General features: G+C 40.2%; 1 protein-coding gene and 1 pseudogene across 6 annotated transcripts in view; both read left to right on the top strand.

Annotated features, from left to right (window-relative positions):
- The window catches only part of EDA (ectodysplasin A), a 746,096-nt gene that overhangs the window by 601,489 nt on the left and 123,407 nt on the right, over positions 1-21,200 (top strand). The window lies entirely within an intron of this gene.
- LOC130038086 (60S ribosomal protein L34-like) lies at positions 14,412-14,936 on the top strand (annotated as a pseudogene).

The raw sequence follows: 21,200 nt of genomic DNA, 5'->3' as shown, positions 1-21,200 counted from the left end.
TTGGGACAACAGCGACATCGGTTAGGCAAAACCGTCGATTGAATATGATGTGGTCTATTTCGTTGTGGAATCATCCACTGGGAGACTCCCATGTCCAACGTTTAGATTCTGCCTTCTGAAACTGTGAGTTACCATGGATGGTCTTGGTCGACATGATGAACTCATACAGTCTCTCACCCTGTTCTTTCCATTCTAGGTCATGGGTCCTGATGTGACGTTCTTCAGCTGATCTTCTCGGTCCTATCTTGGCATTAAAATCACCCACAATTATCTTGTAGAAGGTGTGGTCTTCTTTATAGAACTTCTCCAGCTCCACGTAGAACTTCTCAATTTCACTTTCATCATAATGAGATGTTGGTGCTAGACAACTGCCAGCAGTGAGCCACGTCTATTCAAATGTAAACATCCGATTTGGGTTGTTAGGCATTCGAATGAATCAATGCTCATGGCCAAGTTTGTGTTGACAAGGACACCAACGCCTCCGACACCTCTTTTATCGCATGTTCCGAGGAACAATTCTTCTCCAGTGTCGAAAACGGCATGATAAGATTGGTGCCTTCTTGTCTCAGTCAGACCAATGATGTCGTACTTGATCTTTCGCGTTTGTACCATCAGGTCCTCAATGGATGCATCTGATGCTAGCGTACGTGCATTGCAAGTGCAGACGATCATTTTTGTCTTCCTTCATTGTGGCAGCCTAGTTCGGCCTTGAGATTTTATCGGCCTCTCCTTTCTCATCCTTCTCAGTGCTGCCATGTCGGTGAAGCCTTCAGGGTCAGGTGAATGAGACCCATTGTAATACTGGTTTTGGCATATCGAATACACAACAGATAGCTTGCCAGGCTCTGCCGTGCGGGCGGAATACTCTTGGTAGCTTGCCAGTCTTTCCGAGAGGGATAGAGGCTTTTGGGGCGACCTCTAATCACCCTTGTAGGTGTTACCATATTTGAACCCTATCAAATATGGTACGGCAATTCCTGCAGAAGGGTATTTAGTGTCTTATGATGTGTCGCGCAGCCGAGAAGGTCTGGAAAGCGTCCTGGAGTGTGGTGGCGGCTGGGTAGTGGAGGTAGAAAATTGAACACTAAGCCAGAGATATAGTACAGGATGTAAGGCACTGAATATATTCCCCAAGCACTGCCAGTGGTCATTCCCGAGCACAGGACCAAAAATAACCCCTGAGCACCACCAGGTGTGACAAAAAACAATAGAGAAATGAAATTTGCCTGTAAGTGGATGGACACGGAGAGTATTGTACTGAGTGAAGTGAGTCAGAAGGAGAGGGACAGACTGCATTCATTTGTGGGATATAAAAAAGTCTGAAGCTAATATCCAAAACCAGGGAAAATGGGTCAGTGATTGGAAATTACCACAAGGGTATGTGTGGGGGGTTGGATGATAGTAAAGATAGAGTAGGGTCCGTTATGACTACATTAGTTGGAAATAGTCAGAATATAATACATGATAACCTTTCAGCATCTGTATTGCAAACCATAATGCTTAAAATAAGAGAGAGAAAGAGAAAGAGAGGAAGAAAAGAGAGGTGCCTGTCATAGAGCAAGCTGAGGTGGGGAGTGGTTTGGGAGGGTGGGAAGGAACCTGGGCTCATTAGTGCTGGGAAAAAGTACTGGTGGGGAGGATGAGTATTGGAACATTGTTTGACTGAAACCCAATCGTGAACAGCTTTGTAATGCTCTCTCATAGTGATTCAATATTTTTTAATTTAATTAAATTATAAATGGATTCAAAGACCATGGGAACCTTTCTTGAAGTAGGAAGCTTGCCACTGGGGCAAGGAATGTGGGAGATGTATAATAAGACAAGGAAGGGAAAACTTATATGTATTTTATCATACCAGTAACAGTATTGTAAACCACAGAGACTAAAAGAAAAGGGGTGGGGGGCTCTCACAGAGGCAGGGGTTGAGCAGTAAACTCAGGACATTGGTAAAGGGAAGTAGGCACTTGGTGAAACAATTGCTGTTGGAACACTGTTCGCCTGAAACTCAATTATGAATAACTTTGTAATTGATGGTGACTCAATAAAAAATTAAAGGAAAAATATGACGTATTAACTATTCTTTTCAAGCTCTTTTAAAAAGTGGAATAATCATAAATTCTTCCTAAAATTTCTATAAGAACAACTTTTAAGAATCATAAATTCTTCCAAACTTTCTATGAATCTTCATACCAAAACCAGAGATGTCACAAAAGAGGAAAGCTACAGACAGAGAAATTATCATTAATAAATATAGATGCAAGTATCCTGAAAAAAAATTAGTGAACAAAATTGAATTAAAAGGAATTTAATTAAATTAAATTAAAAGGATTGCACATCATTGCCAAGAGCAATTCATTCTAGTGATGGTTCAATATACACATATCAATTAATGTAACATATAAAAACACAAAATAGAAAGATAAAAATAATATGTTTTCATTTTTCTTTTTTGGGCCAACCCAGCTGTGTTCAAGACAAACTCCTGACTCAGAGATCACTCCAGTGAGACTTGAGAATTTATATGTAATGCCAGTGATCAAACCCAGGTAGGGCTCATGAAAGGCAAATCCCAAAGAGAAAGAAATTTTTTAATAGCATTTATAATTTCATTGAAAATTCATATGTCTGGGAATGAACTTAATAAAATAGGTAAAGACATTTTTAAAAACTTAAGTCATTGTTAAATGAAATAGAACATGCAACACAGAAATGGAAAAGTATAGTATAATCCTGGATGAAAAGGTTTAACTCCATTAAAATATACATGCTATTCAAAGCATTTTACAGATTCAATGTAATCCTTATCAAAATTTTAACATCACTTATCAAGAACATAGATCAAATACAGGGCCAGAGAGAGTACAGTGGATAAGTCACTTGCCTTTCATGAAGCTGATTGAAGTTCAATCCCTGGCACCCCATATGGTCCCCTGAGTACCAATAGAACTGATCCCTGAGTACTTATCTAGGAGTAAGCCCTGAGCAGCACTGGCAGTGCTATCCCTAGAGAAACTTAAATACTACTGTTTGTATGAAACCATATGAAACCATAAAACTCCTCAAATCCTCACGTAGCCAAAATAATCCTAAATACTAAAAAAATTAGAGGTATAACATACTAAATTTTTAGCTGTACCATAGAGCAATAGTGGTCAAAGCAATGCGGTATTGGAATAAAAGCAGATATTATAACCAATGGGATAGAATTGAAATCCCACCTCCATTGCTGAGGGGGAAAAGAAAACTTAAACAAAAAGACACTTATTGAATGAGAGAAAATATTTATATTTCATATATCTGATTTGTAGATACCCAAGATTTGTAGACCACTCAAAAATTTGGTTGGCAACATTAAAAGTTTCATCAAAAATGGGGAGAATAACTGAAAAAACATTCCACAGTGATGATATTGAGATGGAGAACAGACGCATAAAATTGCCCAGAATCACTGATTTTCAGGAAAATAGAAATCAAAAGAAAAACTGAGACATTACCTTACACCATATCAAAATGGGCCATATCAGAATGTCCAAAAGCAATTGTTGGCATCGTTATGGGAAAAAATGAACCCCTTTTTCACTAAGGATAGGAATATAAATTGTTCAGATCTATGAAAAACAGCATGGAAATTTTTCAAAATTATAAGTATAGAACTACTATACGATTCAGTGATTCTATTCATAGATGTCTATCCCCAAGAACATAAAAACATTAATTTGGAAAGGTATGTGCAACTATCGCCCAATCTGCCTATTGTCTGTCATCTACAAACTATTCACTCGCGTCATCCTGAATAGGATTAGCAGAACACTAGATGAAGGACAACCATGTGAACAAGCTGGATTCCGAAAAGGATTCAGTACCATCGACCATATCCACACAGTAACCAAGCTCATTGAGGTATCTCGGGAGTTCAAGATGCCACTCTGTCTAACGTTCATTGATTTAAAGAAGGCCTTTGATTCTGTTGAGACGGAAGCGGTCATAGAAGCCCTAGCCAATCAGGGCGTACAAACTCAATACATCAGGATCCTTCGTGAGCTCTATTGCGGATTCACTACCAAGATCTCACCATTCTACAAAGAAGTAATCATCCATATCAAGAGAGGGGTTCGGCAGGGTGATACCATTTCACCAAAACTCTTCAGTGCCACCCTCGAGAACATCATGCGACGACTGGAATGGGAAAACATGGGAGTGAAGATAGATGGTCGGCAACTACACCACCTCCGCTTTGCTGATGACATCGTTCTAATAACACCAAACATCAACCAAGCGGCACAAATGCTGAACGACTTTGACCGTGAATGTGGAAAGGTCGGACTACAGCTGAATCTTGCGAAGACAATGTTTATGAGAAACAGCCTTGTTCCTGACGTTCCATTCGCTCTCAACGGAACCACCATCTCCGAATGCAACAGTTATATATACCTAGGTCGAGAAATCAACATGATGAATGACCTGGCACCTGAGTTGCGCAGGAGGAAGAGAGCGGCTTGGAATGCCTTCAAGAGCATTGAAGAAATAACTAAAAGGACAAAGAACCTCCAGCTACGAGCACATCTCTTTGATCCCACTATTCTTCCTGCATTAACATATGCCTCAGAGACCTGGACCCTACGAAAACAGGATGAGAACACTATTCGGGTCTCTCAAAGAGGAATCGAAAGAACTATGCTTGGAATATCACGATTCACTCAAATGAGAGATAGAATCCGGAGTTCTGATCTTCGTCAACGCTCAAGAATCAGGGATGCTGTCTCATTTGCCAAGACATCAAAAATCAGATGGGCTGGACACGTAATGAGGTTTACAGACAACCGCTGGACTAGAGCCATTACTGATTGGATTCCACGAGACATCAAAAGATCACGTGGACGCCCACCTATAAGATGGTCAGACTTCTTCGTCAAGACCCTAAATGATTGGTTTGAGGCTCTACATGTTCCTAAAACGAACAGATACCATTGGACTACGCTAGCACGCAACCGGGATGAATGGAGACGTTACTGGCACCCGCTCGAATAAATCGATGAATAACGGGGATTAAGTGATTAAGTGATTAAGTGATGTGCACACTTATGTTCACTTGGGCACTGTTTACTATAGCCAGGATCTGTAAGTGCTCAACAGCAGTTGAGTGTATTAAGATATGTTATATATACAATAATGGAATGTCACTCAGCTATAAGAAAATATAACGTGGATGAAAACTGGAGACTGTCATGCTAAGCCAAATAAGTCATTAGGAGAATGAAAAATATGAAATGACTCTTCATCTCTTTATCATCTGCACTGCACTGTCCTCCCATTGTTCATCGATTTGCTTGAGCGGGCCCAGTATTGTCTCCATCTTGAGACTTCTTGTTACTGTATTTGGAATATTGAATACATCACGGATAGCTTGCCAGACTTTGCAGTGCGGGCAAGATACTCTCGGTAGCTTACTGGGCTCTCCAAGAGGGGCGGAGGAATCAAACCTGGCTCGGCCAGGCTGGTTGCACAAGGCAAACGCCCTACCACTGTGCTATCGCTCCAGCCCACACTTATTATCAAACTAAAAAAAATGAAATCTTTTTACACCAGTGAGACTAGTGCACATCAAAAAGAGCAGAACCATCTGGTACTCTCAAGAATATGGGGAAACGGAACCCTCACCCGCTATTGATGGAAATGTAAACTGCCCATCCTCTATAGATAATGGTTTGGAGACTAGTCCAAAAGATGAGAATTGAGCTTCTATCTCACCCAGAAATTCCACTTCTTGACATCTGTCCTGAGGGCCCAAATACATTATTTTGAAACGAGCATTTTTCTAAAGAATTAGCAAGATCAGGAGCTTAAGGGAATACAGCAAGTAGGGCACTTGCTTTGAATGTGGTTGACACGGGTTCAATTCCTGGTATCCTGGGGACTACCAAGAATGATCTCTGGTACAGAGCCAGAAGTAAGCCCTGAGCACCACCAAGTGTGCCTCTTCCTCAAAAAGAAGCAATATCGTTAAATCTTTAAACACAAGAAAAAAGATAATACAAATAATTAATGACCTCAGAAATAAAAGTGTAGAATTTAAAACATCTACCACAGAAATTCAGAAAATTATATGAGAAAACTATGGTCTTTTAACTGTATTTAATATAAATACTTTATGTCATGAATATACAGAACATAGAGTAAATGGACACATTTTTGGAATCTTATAAATCTTTTTCATAGGATTTAGAAGTACGCCAAACACCTGAATACACCAGATACTAACACAAAAATTTAAATAGTAATTAAAATCTCTCACAAAACAAAAGCTCCAGCCCAGTCAAATTTCCTTCCAAACCATAAGAGAAGATATACTCTATGATCTTTGTAGGCTCTTTCAGAAAATCAAAGGAACAAAAATTCTACTGAATAGTTACTATGAGCTCAATATTAACATGATACCAAAAGCAGACAGAGACACCACTAAAAAACATAATTGCAGACTGTTATTCATGATGATCATAGATGCAAAGATCCTTATCAAAACTTTAGCAAACCAAATGTAACAATACATTAAATGGATCAGATAAAAAGCTCAATTGGGATGTATTACAGGGATGCAAAAATTGCTCAATATACACAGGTCATTTAATATGTTACATCACATCAATTTAATAAAATATTAAAATAACATTATCGAATCAATGAATGTGGAACAAACATTTGCAAGATTCAATACCCATTCACTATTTTTAATTAGCAAAATGGTGATAGAAGGAATTCTCCTTAATATAGTAAAAGCCATATATAACAAGTTCACTTCTAACATCAGTGGTGTAAAACTAAAAGCCTTTAAAAATCAAAGAACAAGGATGTCCACATTCACCTCTATTATTTAACATAGCATTAGAACTCTTTGCCATAGCAATTAGACACTAAAGACAAATTGATGAGTTAAATTGAAAACGAAATAAAAAGATCAATATTCACAGATAACATGATAATACATATAGAAAACCCTAAAGACTTGACAAAATAATCTCCTAGAAACAATAAATCAATACAGGAATGTGTCAAACTACAAAATGCAATATGCAAAAATCTATTGCATTTGCATATGCAATGAGGTAGGAGAAAAATAATTATTTTCAAATATCTCATTCATAAGTGTGCTAAAAATGTACCTGAGAGTCAACTTAATAGAAGAGGTGAAAGATTTATACGAAGAAAACTAAAAGCCACACCCACATCCCACAGCCACCACCATGTAAACAAAAGCCCACCTTCATAGTTTCCTGACTAGTCTTGGAAGATATAGCAAGCCAAGCAGATGCAACTCATTGGTACACCAGTCTTTAGCCTGAAAACTAGGGACACACTCGGGAGAGGAGCAGGCCAAGAATCATCCCAGTTCTACATCTCCTGGAGCACCTGGAGTGAGGGCATATTCATGGCCTCATGCCACCTCCAAATTCCACAACGCTGACAGCCCAGTAGGAGCACATCAAATTAGATAGGAAAGTACACAGAAGCCAATAAACCATAATAAACAAGCAAAAAAAGTACTGAAGGCTCTCAACTAGCAGCAAATAGCTCAGTAAACACTCAATGAATTTAATAACCAAATTCTGAAAAATAACAATTTTCACAAATTTTCTTTTAATAAAGTTTTTTGACAATTCCGTTTGTGATTTGCTATAAGCAATATAAAATTAAAAGTATTTTGTGCTGGCAAGGACAGGCTCCAGGTGAGGTGGGATGGGAAACTGGAACAATGGTGAAGGGAAGGTCATACTGGTGGTGGATTGGTGTTGGAACATTGAATACATGAAAAAACTGTTTTATGAATAATTTTCTAAAACATAGTGTCACATAAGTTTTTAAAAAGAAAATTATAAATGACTATTAAAAGAAATAGCAGACATAAAAATGGAAACATATTCCTTGTTCATAGATTGAAAAAGAATTAACATTGTAAAATGAATTTTTCTACCCAAAGTACTAAACAGAGTCAATGTAGGCCCAATAAAATACCTGTGTGGTTTTTAAGGACATGACCAAATATTTCTAAATTTTATGTACTGTAATGAAACTCCCCAATTAGCCAAAGAAATCCCAAGGTAAACATAATTAGGGACTTTTTCCCCCATGATATTAAGTTCTACTGTGAAACTCTTGTAATCAAAATTTTGTGGACTTAAACAAGATGCAAGACCAGGGAATAGAATTGAGAGCCCAGATACATACTTTCAGATATATTAATAGCTAATCTTTAAAAAAAATTAGGTTCATGGAACAGAGTAAGGGTAGCCTGTTACAAATCAAAACTGGTTAGCCACTTGTGGAAAAAATAATCTGGACCTCTATTTCACCCCATACACAAAGTTTCATTCCAAATAGATCAAAGATCTCAATATTAGACCTAAATCCATAAAATACATAGAGGAAAACAGGAAAAAGACTTGATAATGTTGACTTCAGAGGCATCTTTAATGATCCAGTGCCGTTGATATGAAAACAGAAACAAAAATAATGAAAGGTTTTTGTACAGAACAAACACTGATGATTAAAATAAGCAGACACCCTATTGAGTGGGAGAAAGTATTCACTCGGTACATACAAGACTGATCCAAGGCTATATCCAAGATCCATAAAGCACTGACAAAAATTAACAAGATAAGTAAAATTAAAACAATCACCTCCCATCAGTAAAAATAGCATGTCACGAAGACCGAAAAATATCTTGGCTATTGTGAATAGTGCAGTGAGCATAGGATCACAGTTGTCTTCTCAGACTAGAGTTGTCAGAGTTTACACAATAGCCAAAACTGAAAAAAAAAGTATCCATAAACAGGTGAAAAAAAGTGTCCATAAACAGGTGACTGGGTAAAGTAGGGAACTCTAGTAGACTGTAAGCAAAGATGAAATCACTAATAGACTGTAAGAAAAGATAAAATCATTCAATTTCCCCCTATGTGAATGAATCTGAAGAGTATCGCTCTCAGTACAGTCAGGAGAGAGACATATATAGAATGATTTCTCTTATATGTGGGGTTCAAAAAGCATCGTAACAGAATGACTATGGCAGCAAAACCTGAGAACTGGTCTACAAAACTGTTGTGAGCTATTTGGTGGGGGGAGGCACGATGGAAAAGATAGGGGCACTATGTCAATGGTAGAACAAAATGGAAACTGGTGGTGTGTGTGGTGTTACATTATTGTAGGCATGAAATCCTATCTTAACAATATTATGAATGATACTACAAAGTAACAAAAATATTTTAAAGACTGAAAAATAGGTGGTGATGAAAAAAGAATCCTTGCCCACTATTATTGGGTCAGCCTCTGTAGAAGACAGTATCGTGACTTCTGAAAAGTCTTTTGCTTTTCAGTCTTTTGCTATTGTAACTTAGGATTTAATTGACTTAGAATAATATTCACTCCTGGACATCTGTTTTCTCGATTTAGGCCTCAGTTGCCCTTATTTCCTAGCACCCCAAAAGCAGGGTCCTGACGAGGGACTGGATAGATCCAGGGCAAGCTATGAGCTACCCTGCAATTGAAATGGGCCAGGCCACCCATCATAATACTTAACTGTAAGTTAAGAGCATGGTCATGGACAAATTCTGTCCTAATCCAACTGGATTAGTACCCTGATAGGGGTATGAGAGACTAATCTGGCCTGAGCACTGTAATCTTGGATCTATAGATCACTGTCACTGTCACTGTCATTCCATTAATCATCGATTACTCAAGCAGGCTCCAATAGCATTTCCATTTGTCCCAGTCCTGAGATTTTAGCAACATAAACTTTATGCTCTCTCCGCGGATACCGCATACCAGCTGGATGTCCTTGGGCATAATGGTGATGCGCTTTGCAGGGAATGCGCAGAGGTTGGTATCCTCGAAGAACCCGACCAAGTAGGTCTCCCATACCTCCTGCAGCACCATGACGGCCGAGCTCTGGGAGCGCAGGTCAGTCTTGAAGTGCTGCACAATCTCACGCACAGCCTCTGAACCGGCAGCTGGCGGATCTTGCAGAGCGCCACAGTGTCCGGCCGGTATCCGTGCGAATTCTTCATGCCACCCGTGTCTGGCGTGCTCTTATGGGCCGCCTTGGTGTCCAGCTGCTTGGGGGGCATCTTCCTGCCTGTTGACTTGCACGCTGTCTGCTTAGTACAAGCTCTCTCGTTCTTCCCATCTCAGCTGGAGACTCCTTCAGGGTTAGGGAAATGAGACCCATTTTAGCTACTGTTGCTGGCATATTTGGTATGTCACGGTTGGCTTGCCAGGCTCTGCAATGCGGGCTGGATACCCTCGGTAGCTTGCTGGGTTCTCTGAGGGGAAGATGGAGGATTTTGGGGCGATCTCTAATCATCCCTGCATGTGCTCCCAATCTACCCAATGTAAGTTCCTGGTGACTGGCCTGCTGTAATAATTTATACAATGACAACACGCACCTACCTGCGTCTCTGGGCAGTGCCTGGGGCATCTGCGGCCTCAGGTTGATCTCCTTGAGGTGGATGGAGTGCGCCTGGAGGCTGTTGAACAGCTGGCAGAGCATTCCATCGCATATGGTCTGTGCCAGGTCGAACACCTGCGACGAGTCCCAAGTCACTCGGTGGTTGGCGGACAGCATCCCACAATGGAAAAGTCACCGCATGGGCCACTGTTACTGCTTCACGTTCTATGGTCCCGTGACTCGCTCCAGCTGGGGGAGGTGGTGATGCTGCAGCTGCCGAGCTCCTTCCTTGCCCTGCTAACACCACTCTGTCCCAATCCCGCAAAGCAGCCGGTAATGTTCAGCAGGAATCAGGCAAAGAGCTCCAGCAGGGATCACAAGCGGAACTCCACACCCCCGTGCCGAGCTGTGCATCACCCAGAGTGAGATGGTGAGCCGGGTTCAGAAGAGTGTGAGGTGTTCAACCAGCGCCATCTTGCCTCCTGGGATATCTATATCCTGGTATATCTATAGATATCCTGAGATATCTATATCCTGGGATATCCCCAGGAGAGACACCCTAAAGCTTAATGTATCTCTTACTGTGTCCATACAAAATGACTAATATTAAAAGTACATTTAAGATGAATATTTAAATGGTTGTTGGGCTAAGGAAAGGAGAAACACATTCTTAGATGGTGGATCTCTTGGCTGCAAAAGATTCTTAGAAGAGTTTCTCCAGAAGTAAGGGCCTTTCATATGTTGATTGTGCTATGGGACCTACGTGTGGTTACTACCTAGAATGCTTGGAGGTTGGGCACTAGACCTAGCCGGTGAGATGGACTTGCAGAGAGAGTAGCATGGGGAACAGGAGGAGACTGGAATAAGGGACAGTGTGAGACTGGAATAAGCATGTGGGGAGAATGGAATAAACAGCAACTGATCACTAACCAGTCTGGTGGCCCTATATCCTCCTTCCTACGTTTGTTGGTGGTGGCTGCAGGCCGAGGTTGGGAAGCATCACATGGCCACCAAACACACGTGGCAGATAAGAGAGAACACCGCCACAGCCAATCACTTATTTATTTTTTGATTGCACACTACTGTGTTCTTTGCAGCAATGTCCACAGTAACAGAGACTTAAAAACAACCCAAGTACTCAAGAACAGATGACTGAATAAAGAAACTGATATATACACACAGTGAAATACTATTCAACTATAAGAAAAGGTGAAATCCTGGTGTTTGCTGCAACTTTGATGGAACAAGAAGTGTTCATGATGAGTAATATGAGTTAAAGAGGCAAAGAAAAATATCAAATGGTTTCTCTCATATATGGAGTATAAAGAAATAGTAAGGGAATAAAAATGTGTCAATAACTTGGGCACTTGACCCCAAAAGGCTATGTATAGAACTGAGTTTGCTTAGTTGGAAAGAAGAGTGAAAAGTGGAGGAGATCGGGAGACTATGGTAGAGAAATACTCTGATGATAGGTGTGGAGTAAGAGCTTTGTACTCCTAAAGTATTAAAAGTATTATGAACTATGGTGGGCTGGAGCAATAGCGCAGTGGTAGGGCGTTTGCCATGCGCACGCGACCAGCCGGCTGAGCCGGGTTTGTTTCCTCCACAATTCTTCCAGAACTCCTCCACCCCTCTCAGAGAGCCCGGCAAACTATTGAGAGTATCTCGCCCTCACAGCAAAGCCGGGTAAGCTACCCATGAAGTATTCGATATGCCAAACACAGTAACAACGAGTCTCACAATGGAGATGTTACTGGGCCCGCTTGAGCAAATCAATGAACAATGGGAGGACAGTGCTACAGTACTACAGTGCTATGAACTATGGTACCTATAAATAAATTTTTAGAAAAGTCAAATACTATAAGATTCAATTTGCATGTAATATGAATAGAGAGATACACAGACAGATAAAATAGAAAAATTATTAATGGACTGATGACAGAGAATAATGAAGAGTTTTGGTTTCACGATATAGTAAGAGTTTTGATTACTGAGTACAAATCAATGCAAAAGTATTTAACAGTACTCAGTTTTGTGCACTTGATGCCCTCTGCACTTAACCGTACTCGTTTTTTTAATTAAATAAGGTAAATATTGGGTGAAAACTTCTCAAATTTGACTATTATATCAAATATAGCATAAATAGAGTTGATAAGAATGTATAGAAGTTGCAATTTCATACAGTGCTATTAGAAATATATAGGTATTCATTCCTCATTGAGTTTTGTAAGCATTACATCTTTTACAAATTTAAGTTTAGTGGCAACACTGAGTTAAGCAAGTCAGTCTGAGCTATTTTTTCTAATAGCATGTGCGCATTTCATATCTCCTTATATTTTTATAGTTCTCAGAATATAATGCTCCATATCCATTATGGTTTGGAGATTTCAGCCCTGGGACCCACTCACCTGGATTACTCTGCCGGTTCCTTCATGCGTGAGGCTCTTCCAAGCATGTGGAGAGTGGCCTTGAGCATGAAGGAACTAGTAGAGGAACCCAGATGTGTGGGTCCCGGGGCTGAGATCGCCAAGCCTGATCGGATGGGACTGAGCCTCCTCCATCCAGATACCCCATTTTTCAGTAGCTAGGCAATTACACCCACAAACTGCACCCAGCGCCATGAAATACCATCCACGGCCAAAATCCAGAGACTATAAAACAGCTCCCAGAAGAATGCGACACAAAGTCTCCTTCCCGTGCGCCAGGCTGTCTTCACTGGGACCCCTTGGAGGGAGGCAGGTTGAGTTTCCCTCCCCGCCCTGACCAGAGCCCCAGCAGCCACAGAACTCCGGTACCCAGCCACAGCCATGCTCAAGGCCACTCTCCACACGCTCGGACAAGCCTCACACATGAAGTAACCAGCAGAGGAACCCAGGTGCATGGGTCTAGGGTCTGAGATCTCCAAGCCTGATCAGATAGGAACTGAACCTCCTCCACCCAGATCTCCCATTTTTCGGTAGCTAGGCAGTTACACCCACAAACTGCCCCCGACGCCATGAAATTCCATTAACAGCCAACATCCAGAGACCATAAAACAAAGCTCCCAGAAGTGTGTGGCTGCATATGTGGCCGTGTGACCTCTTATAGTCTAGTTCTCCTTCTCGGAGAATCCAGCAAGCTACCAAGAGTATCCTGCCCACCAGCAGAGCCTGGCAAGCTCCCGTGACGTATTCAATATGTCAAATACAGTAACAATGATGCATCTCATTCCCTTGACCCTGAGAGAGCCTCCAATGCCCCACCGTTGGGAAGGACGAGTAAGGAGGAATGCCAAAATTTTGGGGTTAGGATGAATGCAGACTTTACTGGTTCCTGCTCCAGCAAATTGACGAATAACGGGATGACAGTGATACAGTGATACAGTGATCTCCATTATGGTAATATGTGATCAGTTACTTATAATGTTGCTATGATAATTATTTTGGGCACCATGAATGAAAAGTACTCATATAAAACAGAAAATGCAGTTGATAAATATTGCATGTGGTCTTACAACTCCACTGACAGGTCATTCACCTTACTTAGTAACTAGTGCCCTATTGAGTCAACAAACTTGTCTGGGAGGCAAAATCCTCCACCAGTAAGAAAAGATCACAACTTCCCTAAGTTTCAAGTGGTGATTAGCACACTTTTAGCAATAAAGTATTTTTGGGGCACCTAGATTTGAGGACCACACCACATTGTGTTCAGGGCTTACTCCTGCCTCTGTGTGCAGGGATACCTCCTGAAAATCTCAGGAGACTATATGTAGTTTCACCCATAGACTGCATGCAAGGCAGGAACCCAACCCACTCTACTAATACTCTAGCCCCAGTGGAACTTGTGAGTGTATGTTTAATCATCATTTCCTTTGAAGTGCAGAAACTTCTTAATTTAATGGAGTCATATTTGTTTTTTTCTTTTTTCTGATTGGTTGGCCAATGGAATTAGCTCCTTAAAATTGCCACTAATTGACAGTGTCTTAGAAGCCTTCAGAATGGTCTTGAGTTTGACATACCAAAATCAGCTCTCCTACAACACAGACTCCAACAAAAACAGGCTGTCCAAAACCCCTGGAAATAGCATTTATACCAAAAAGGTTGGAAAGGCACCAAAATCTTCATGTGGTTTGTGCCTGACCCAGCTTTGAGGAATTCATGCCATGACACCTAAAGGTCTTAAGAGTCTATCTAAAAAAAGGAACGTCAGCCAGGCCTATGGTGGTTCTATGTGTGCTAAGTGTGTCCGAGACAGAATCAACCATGCTTTCCTTATTGAGGAGCAGGAAATTGTTGTGAAAGTGTTGAAGGCACAAGCACAGAGCCAGAAAGCACCCAGCACCTCTTATTTAAGAGGCTTGCTTCTATTTGCTCCCCCACAGGTGTCTGAACAGCTCAGCTTTATCGAAAATGAGCTGTTCAGATACCTGAGGAACTATAATCTTGATTTTCAATTATTTTCCAGTGATCTGTGTCTGTCCTTATTTCAATACTATGCTGTTTTAATTACTCTAGCTTTGTAGTAATTTGATATTGTGAAGAGCAATGTCTCCCATCATTTTCCCTCAGATTGCTTGGCTATTAGCGGGGTGGGGAGTTTGTTATTCTATATGTATTTCAGTAGTGTTTGATCTATTTATATTTAAAATCTCATGGGTATAATTATAGGGACTGTATCTAATCTGTGAAATGCTTTGCAGTGTAATACCATTTTGACAATGCTAATCCTCCCAGTGTATGAGCAGGGGGCATTTCAATTTCCTGGTGTCTTACTTATTCTTTTAGTAGTGTTTTGTAGCTTTCTCTGTGTAGGACTTTCGCTTCTTTTGTTAGGCTTATTCCTAGGTACTTGACTTTCAGAAACACGACTGTGAAAGGAATTTTTCTTAATTTCTCTCTTCTACTTCATTATTTGTAGTGGAAAACCTGTGGATTTTTTATGATTCTTTTTGGTTTCTTTGTTTAAAAATCTTATTTTTAAAGTCCAGTCATCTTAAATTTTTTTCACAGTTAGAAAGTTGTTCATGATTAGGTTTCTGTCATGCAATGTTCCAACACTCATCTCTTCACCAGTGTACATTTCCCACCAGCAATGTCCCCAATTTCCCACCCTGAACCTTGAAAGGAATGCACCCTTGGGGTATATTCCAAGAAGTGGAATTGCTGGATCATATGGAAGCTCAATTCCTAGGTTTTGACATATCATCATTTTGTCTTCCCAAAAGATTAGACCAATTGACATTCCCAAGCATCAGTGAATGAGGGTTCCTTTTTCCCCCACATCCTCACCAACACTAGTTGTTGTTACTTGTGATAAAAGCCAGTCTTTCTGGTGTGAGGTGGTATCGCATTGTTGATTTTGTAGTCTCCCACTTTACTATACAAGTCTATTGTTTCAGGATCGTTTTGTATAATCTTTAAAGATTTCTAAGAATAGTATGATGCTATCTTCAAATAGAGCTTGATTTCTTCTTTTCCTTTCTGGATGCCTTATTAACTTATAAATCAGCTTCTGCACTTCAGACGATGTAGTAACAAAGACATCCCACAGACTGGGATAAATTACTTGCCCAGTGATTATCTCTTTATTGTCTGATAAAGGGTTAATATCCAAGATATACAAAGCACTGATATAACTTTATATTTTAATTCAACTGCTTCAAAAATTTGGGAGAAGAGATGAATAGAAACTTCATCAAGTAGACATACAAATGGCCAAAAGGCATATGAAAAAATACTCTGTGTCACTAATCATCAGGGGAATGCAAATAAAAATGACAAGACATCACCTAACACCACAGAGATTTGAAAACATCAAAAAGAACAAAATATCCAATGTTGGTGTGGATGTGAAGAAAAAGTAACCCTCATTCACTGGTGGTGGCAGTCTTTATGGAAAACAATATGGATACTCATCGAAAGCAATAGGGATTGAGCTCTCATTTGAGTCAGAAATTATACTTCTTATAATATGCCCCCAAGGGCCCAATAACATACTGGAGAAAAGACATTTACAACCCTATGTTCATTCCAGCACTGTCCTCCATAGAAAAAATCTGGTAACAATGCAAGTGCCTAAGAACAGATGAATTTACATAGAATCTGGTATATATACACAACAGAATATTAATCACTTAATCACTTAACTTCCCGTTAGTCGTCGATTTGCTCGAGCGGGCGCCAGTAACGTCTCCATTTGTCCCTGTCGCGTGCTAGTGTAGCCCAATGGCATCTCTTCGCTCCGGGAACATGGAGGGCCTCAAACCGATCGTTCATGATCTTGACAAAGAAGTCTGACCATCTGGTAGGTGGGCGGCCATGCGGTCTCTTGACATCCCGTGGAATCCAATCAGTAACAGCTCTAGTCCAACGGTCGTCTTTAAATCTCATTACGTGACCAGCCCATCTGATTTTCGACACCTTGGCATATGAGAATATGCCAAGAATATTACTCAACCATAAAGAAGACAAAGTCATGCAATTTACTGCTATGTGGGGGAGAGTATCATCCTGAGGAAAGTTTAGTCAGAGGGAGAAAGACCAATGCAGAATGTTGTCTCTCAAATGCAAGATGTAAATGCAAGATATAAAATATTATATAGGGGTACAACAAATACCCCAAAGACAATAGAAACAAAGAACATGACAGCTGGTCTTCAGTACAAAGCATATTACTGGGGTGGGAGAGGCAGTTGGGTTGTGGGGGGGGGGCAATATAGTACAGGGTAGCTAACAATACAAAACTGGTGGGAGAAGGGAGGAGGAGGAATGGTGAAAGCTGGTAAGGTGATATGCTCATAGTTTACTCATGACTGTGCTCAGAAATCACTCCTGGCCAGCCCAGAAGACCATACAAGGTGTCAAGAATTGAACTTGGGTCCAATACATGCAAGGCAAGTACCCTGCCTGCTATACCTGCTATATCTCTCTGCCCCCCTCTGGTATTGAAATTTAAGCAGTTTGAGTATTTGTAAAAATATCAAATCTAAGCCTTTTTTTTATCCCCTTCACTTTATGATAAAATTGGCTTAAATATTCCTCTACATACATTATAAACCACATAAGTTAACGTTATATTTTTATTTAATTGTGAAATGTAATTCAGAACACCTAATTAGAATGAAACATTTGTATTGTATTTATCATATTTCCACACCTTTTTTTCTTTGCTGAATCACAGTTGCAAAGTTGTTTGTGATTTCTCTTCAGTCATACAATGTCCCAACACCCATCCCTTCACCAGTGTACATTTCTCATCACCATTGTCCCCAGTTTTCCTCCTGGCACCCTTTTCACTAGCCAGTCTCTTGAGCAGACACTTTTCTTCTCTCTCTGTCTCTGTTTCTGTCTCTGTCTCATCCATGGACACACACACTTTCTACTTCCTTATGGTTTACAGTACAAGTTCTGAAAGTTTATGTATATCCCTTTACCTCCTTTTAGCACTCAAGTTTTGTTCAAAGTGATCATTTCCAACTGTCATTGTCATAGTGGTGTCTTCTCTGTCCTAACTGCTCTCCCAGCTTGGATCAAGGGTGATCTAGGCATCCTAGATCCCTCCTTTACTCCAATACATTTTTGTCTTCTCTACTTTTACTTTGTAAATATTGCTTGTTTTATAAATTTTACTGATTTTTTCCAAAGAACAAGATTTTTGTTTCATTAATAATGCTGCCATCCTATTTGCATTTCTACTTTCTATTGATTTTTCTTATTACTTTGGGTATATTGTCATAGTTTTCAGAGTATGAATTTAAAATATTCTTTAAAAAATTAAGCTAGTGCTAAAAGATAGCTTTTTAAATTACCTGACAGTGAATGCTCTAAATAAAGGGATAGGATGGAGATTGTTAAGTGTACAAACTTCCAGATTAAGGTAAATAAGTACTAGAGGTATACTGTACAACATCACTCTCATTAACATTGCTATGTTGTATATATGAAAAATTGTAGGAGTAAATAAAATAAGTTTGGGGGCTGGAATGAAAGTAGAGGAGATATGGCTCTTGTCTTGCATGAAGTTGACTGAAGTCCTATCCCTATCACCACACATGGGTCCTCCAAACCCCACCAGTAGTAATCCCTGAGTGCAGAGCCAGGAATAAACCCTATTCACTACCCAGGGTGCACTCTAGAAAGACAAACAAAAAGAATAATTGTAAGAAATACCTGTCACTGTAACTGTCACTGTCCTCCAGTTGTTCATCGATTTGATCGAGCGGGCCCAGTAGCATCTCCATTTTGAGACTTGTTGTTACTGTGTTTGGCATATCGAATACTTCACAGGTAGCTTGCCAGGCTTTGCCGTGCGAGCTAGATACTCTCAGTAGCTTGCTGGGCTCTCCGAGAGGGGCAGAGGAATCGAACGTGGGTCAGCCATGTTGGCTGTGTGCAAGGCAAATGCTCTACCCGCTGTGCTATCACTCCAGCCCATAAGAAATACCACAATAAAAATTATTATTTATATTTTTGCCTATCTGAGATGGTAGATCTGTCACCGTCACTGTCCTCCCGTTGTTCATCGATTTGCTCGAGTGGGCCCAGTAACGTCTCCGTTTTTGATACTTGTTACTGTGTTTGGCATATTGAATATGTCCCGGGTAGCTTGCCAGGCTTTGCCATGCGGGTGAGATACTCTCGGCAGCTTGCTGGGCTCTCCGAGAGGGGCAGAGGAATCAAACCCGGCTCGGCCGGTATGGCTGTGTGCAAGGTAAATGCCCTACCTCTGTGCTATCACTCCAGCCCAAGATGGTAGATATTAAATTAAAATTAAGATGGTAATCATTTCACAATATAAGTCATGTCATGGTGCTATACACCTTAAACATTGCTGTGTGTCAGAAATATTACAATTTGGAAAACTACTGGAAAAAGTATTGAGAAATTTACTCTTTTATAAAGTAAGAATTTAGTGTTATAAAGTTCTTGTTAGTATTGTTTTAACTGCATCCCATAGTTTTGGATTTGTTTTCATTTCGTCTAGTTCTTGTGGGGGCTCTTTTATTTATTTTATTAGTGAAACACCATGAGGTACAGTTATAGACTTATAAATTTTCATGCTTGGGTTTCAGTTATACAGTGATCAAATACCCATCCCTCCACCAGTGCCCATCCTCCACCACCACGGGTCCCAGCATCCCTCCCACCCTCCATCCCCCTCCCGTCCCACCCTGCCTCTGTGGCAGGGCATTCTCTTGCGGGGGCTCTTTAAGGAGGGCTCCCTATCAATGTTTGTGGTCCTGAAGCGATGCTCGGTGATACTCTTCCAGTTATGTGGGTTTAACATTTCAGTGCTTGGGTTCAAAATTGCTTGGAAGAACCACCAAGGTCACACCCAGTGATGAATGGAGGCTATCAGTGCTATATCCAGTGGTCTTCAGGTGCTATATAATACTAGATATCCAACTAGGGCTCTTGTGCATTTAAGCAAATATCCCACCTCTCTATAGCTCTGTAATTGTTGTTTCTGGACTTCCCTTTAACTAAAAGATATGATGTCTGTTCTGTAGTCCCCAAGTCTTTTAATATAATCTATATTTTTATATGACTGATTGCTAGTCTGGTTACACTATTTACCCTATCTTTTAAATCTTGAAAATATTTTGAAGTTTTTTTTATAACCCAGGATGTGATCTGTCTTATTTAATCTTCTATGGGTGTTTGAAAATTAAAATGTGTTCTACTATTGTTAGGTAAAATCTTATATAAATAGATATTAGACCCACTTGAATGGTTGTAGTATTTTGTTCTTCCATATTTTTCTTTTTAATTTTTTATTTAATTAAAGAACTCTGATTTACAAAATTATTGATAATTGAGTTTTAGGCATATAATAGTTCAACATCAATCCCATCCCCAGTGTCAACTTCCAGTGGTTGCAGCTTAAGTCTCATGTTGTCAGTTTTGTTGAGTTTGTGTTTTGTATATGTGGCTTTACCACTTACTCATATCGTCAGTATAGCTGAATTCATAACCCTTGTTCACCCATAACTTCCCATTATCTTCTCCACAACCCCTTATTTTCTTTCATTCTCTGTCTTTGTCTTCTCTAAACATTGGGATCAAGGGTGAACTAGACATCCCTACTTTACTCCAATACATTTTCTCATTTAATATTTTATATATCACAGATAAGTGAAATCATTCTGTTTGTCCTATTATTTTTGATATATGCCATTCTCACTGGTGTGAGATAGTACAACATTGTCTTCTTGATTTGTATATCTCTGATGATAAGTGATGATGAATATTGTTTTCGTGTGCCTATAAGCCATCTATCTTTTTTTAATTTATTTTTTTATTAGTTAAACGCCACGAGGTACAGTTATAGACTTACAAATTTTTGTGCTTGGGATTCAGTTATACAATGATCAAGTACCCATCCCTCCACCAGCGCCCATGCTCCACCGCCACAGGTCCCAGCATCCCTTCCATCCCCCATCCCCCCATCCCACCCTGCCTCTGTGGCAGGGCATTCCCTTTTGTTCTCTCTCTCTCTCTCTCTCTCTCTCTCTCTCTCTCTCTCTCTCTCTCCTTTTGGATTTTGTGGTTTGCAAGAGAGGTATTGAGTGGCAATTATGTTTGGTCCATAGTCTACTTTCAGCATGGTTCTCCCATACTGGGAGGATCCTCCCAACACCATTTATTTGGTGCTCCCTTCTCTATCTGAGCTTCCTTTACCCCTAGCACGTGTGGCTGGATTCCAAGTCATGGAGCAAAATTCCTGGTACTAGTCTCGGCCACTCCTGGGTGTTTGTCTCCCATTATGTTAATTTATGTTCCCCAGA

This window comes from Sorex fumeus, unplaced genomic scaffold (assembly GCF_029834395.1).
Source record: "Sorex fumeus unplaced genomic scaffold, SorFum_2.1 ptg000073l, whole genome shotgun sequence".
In the NCBI taxonomy this organism is placed as follows: domain Eukaryota; kingdom Metazoa; phylum Chordata; class Mammalia; order Eulipotyphla; family Soricidae; genus Sorex; species Sorex fumeus.
The sequence above is the reverse complement of the archived record's forward strand: the minus strand, read 5'-3'. Positions and strand labels throughout refer to the sequence as shown.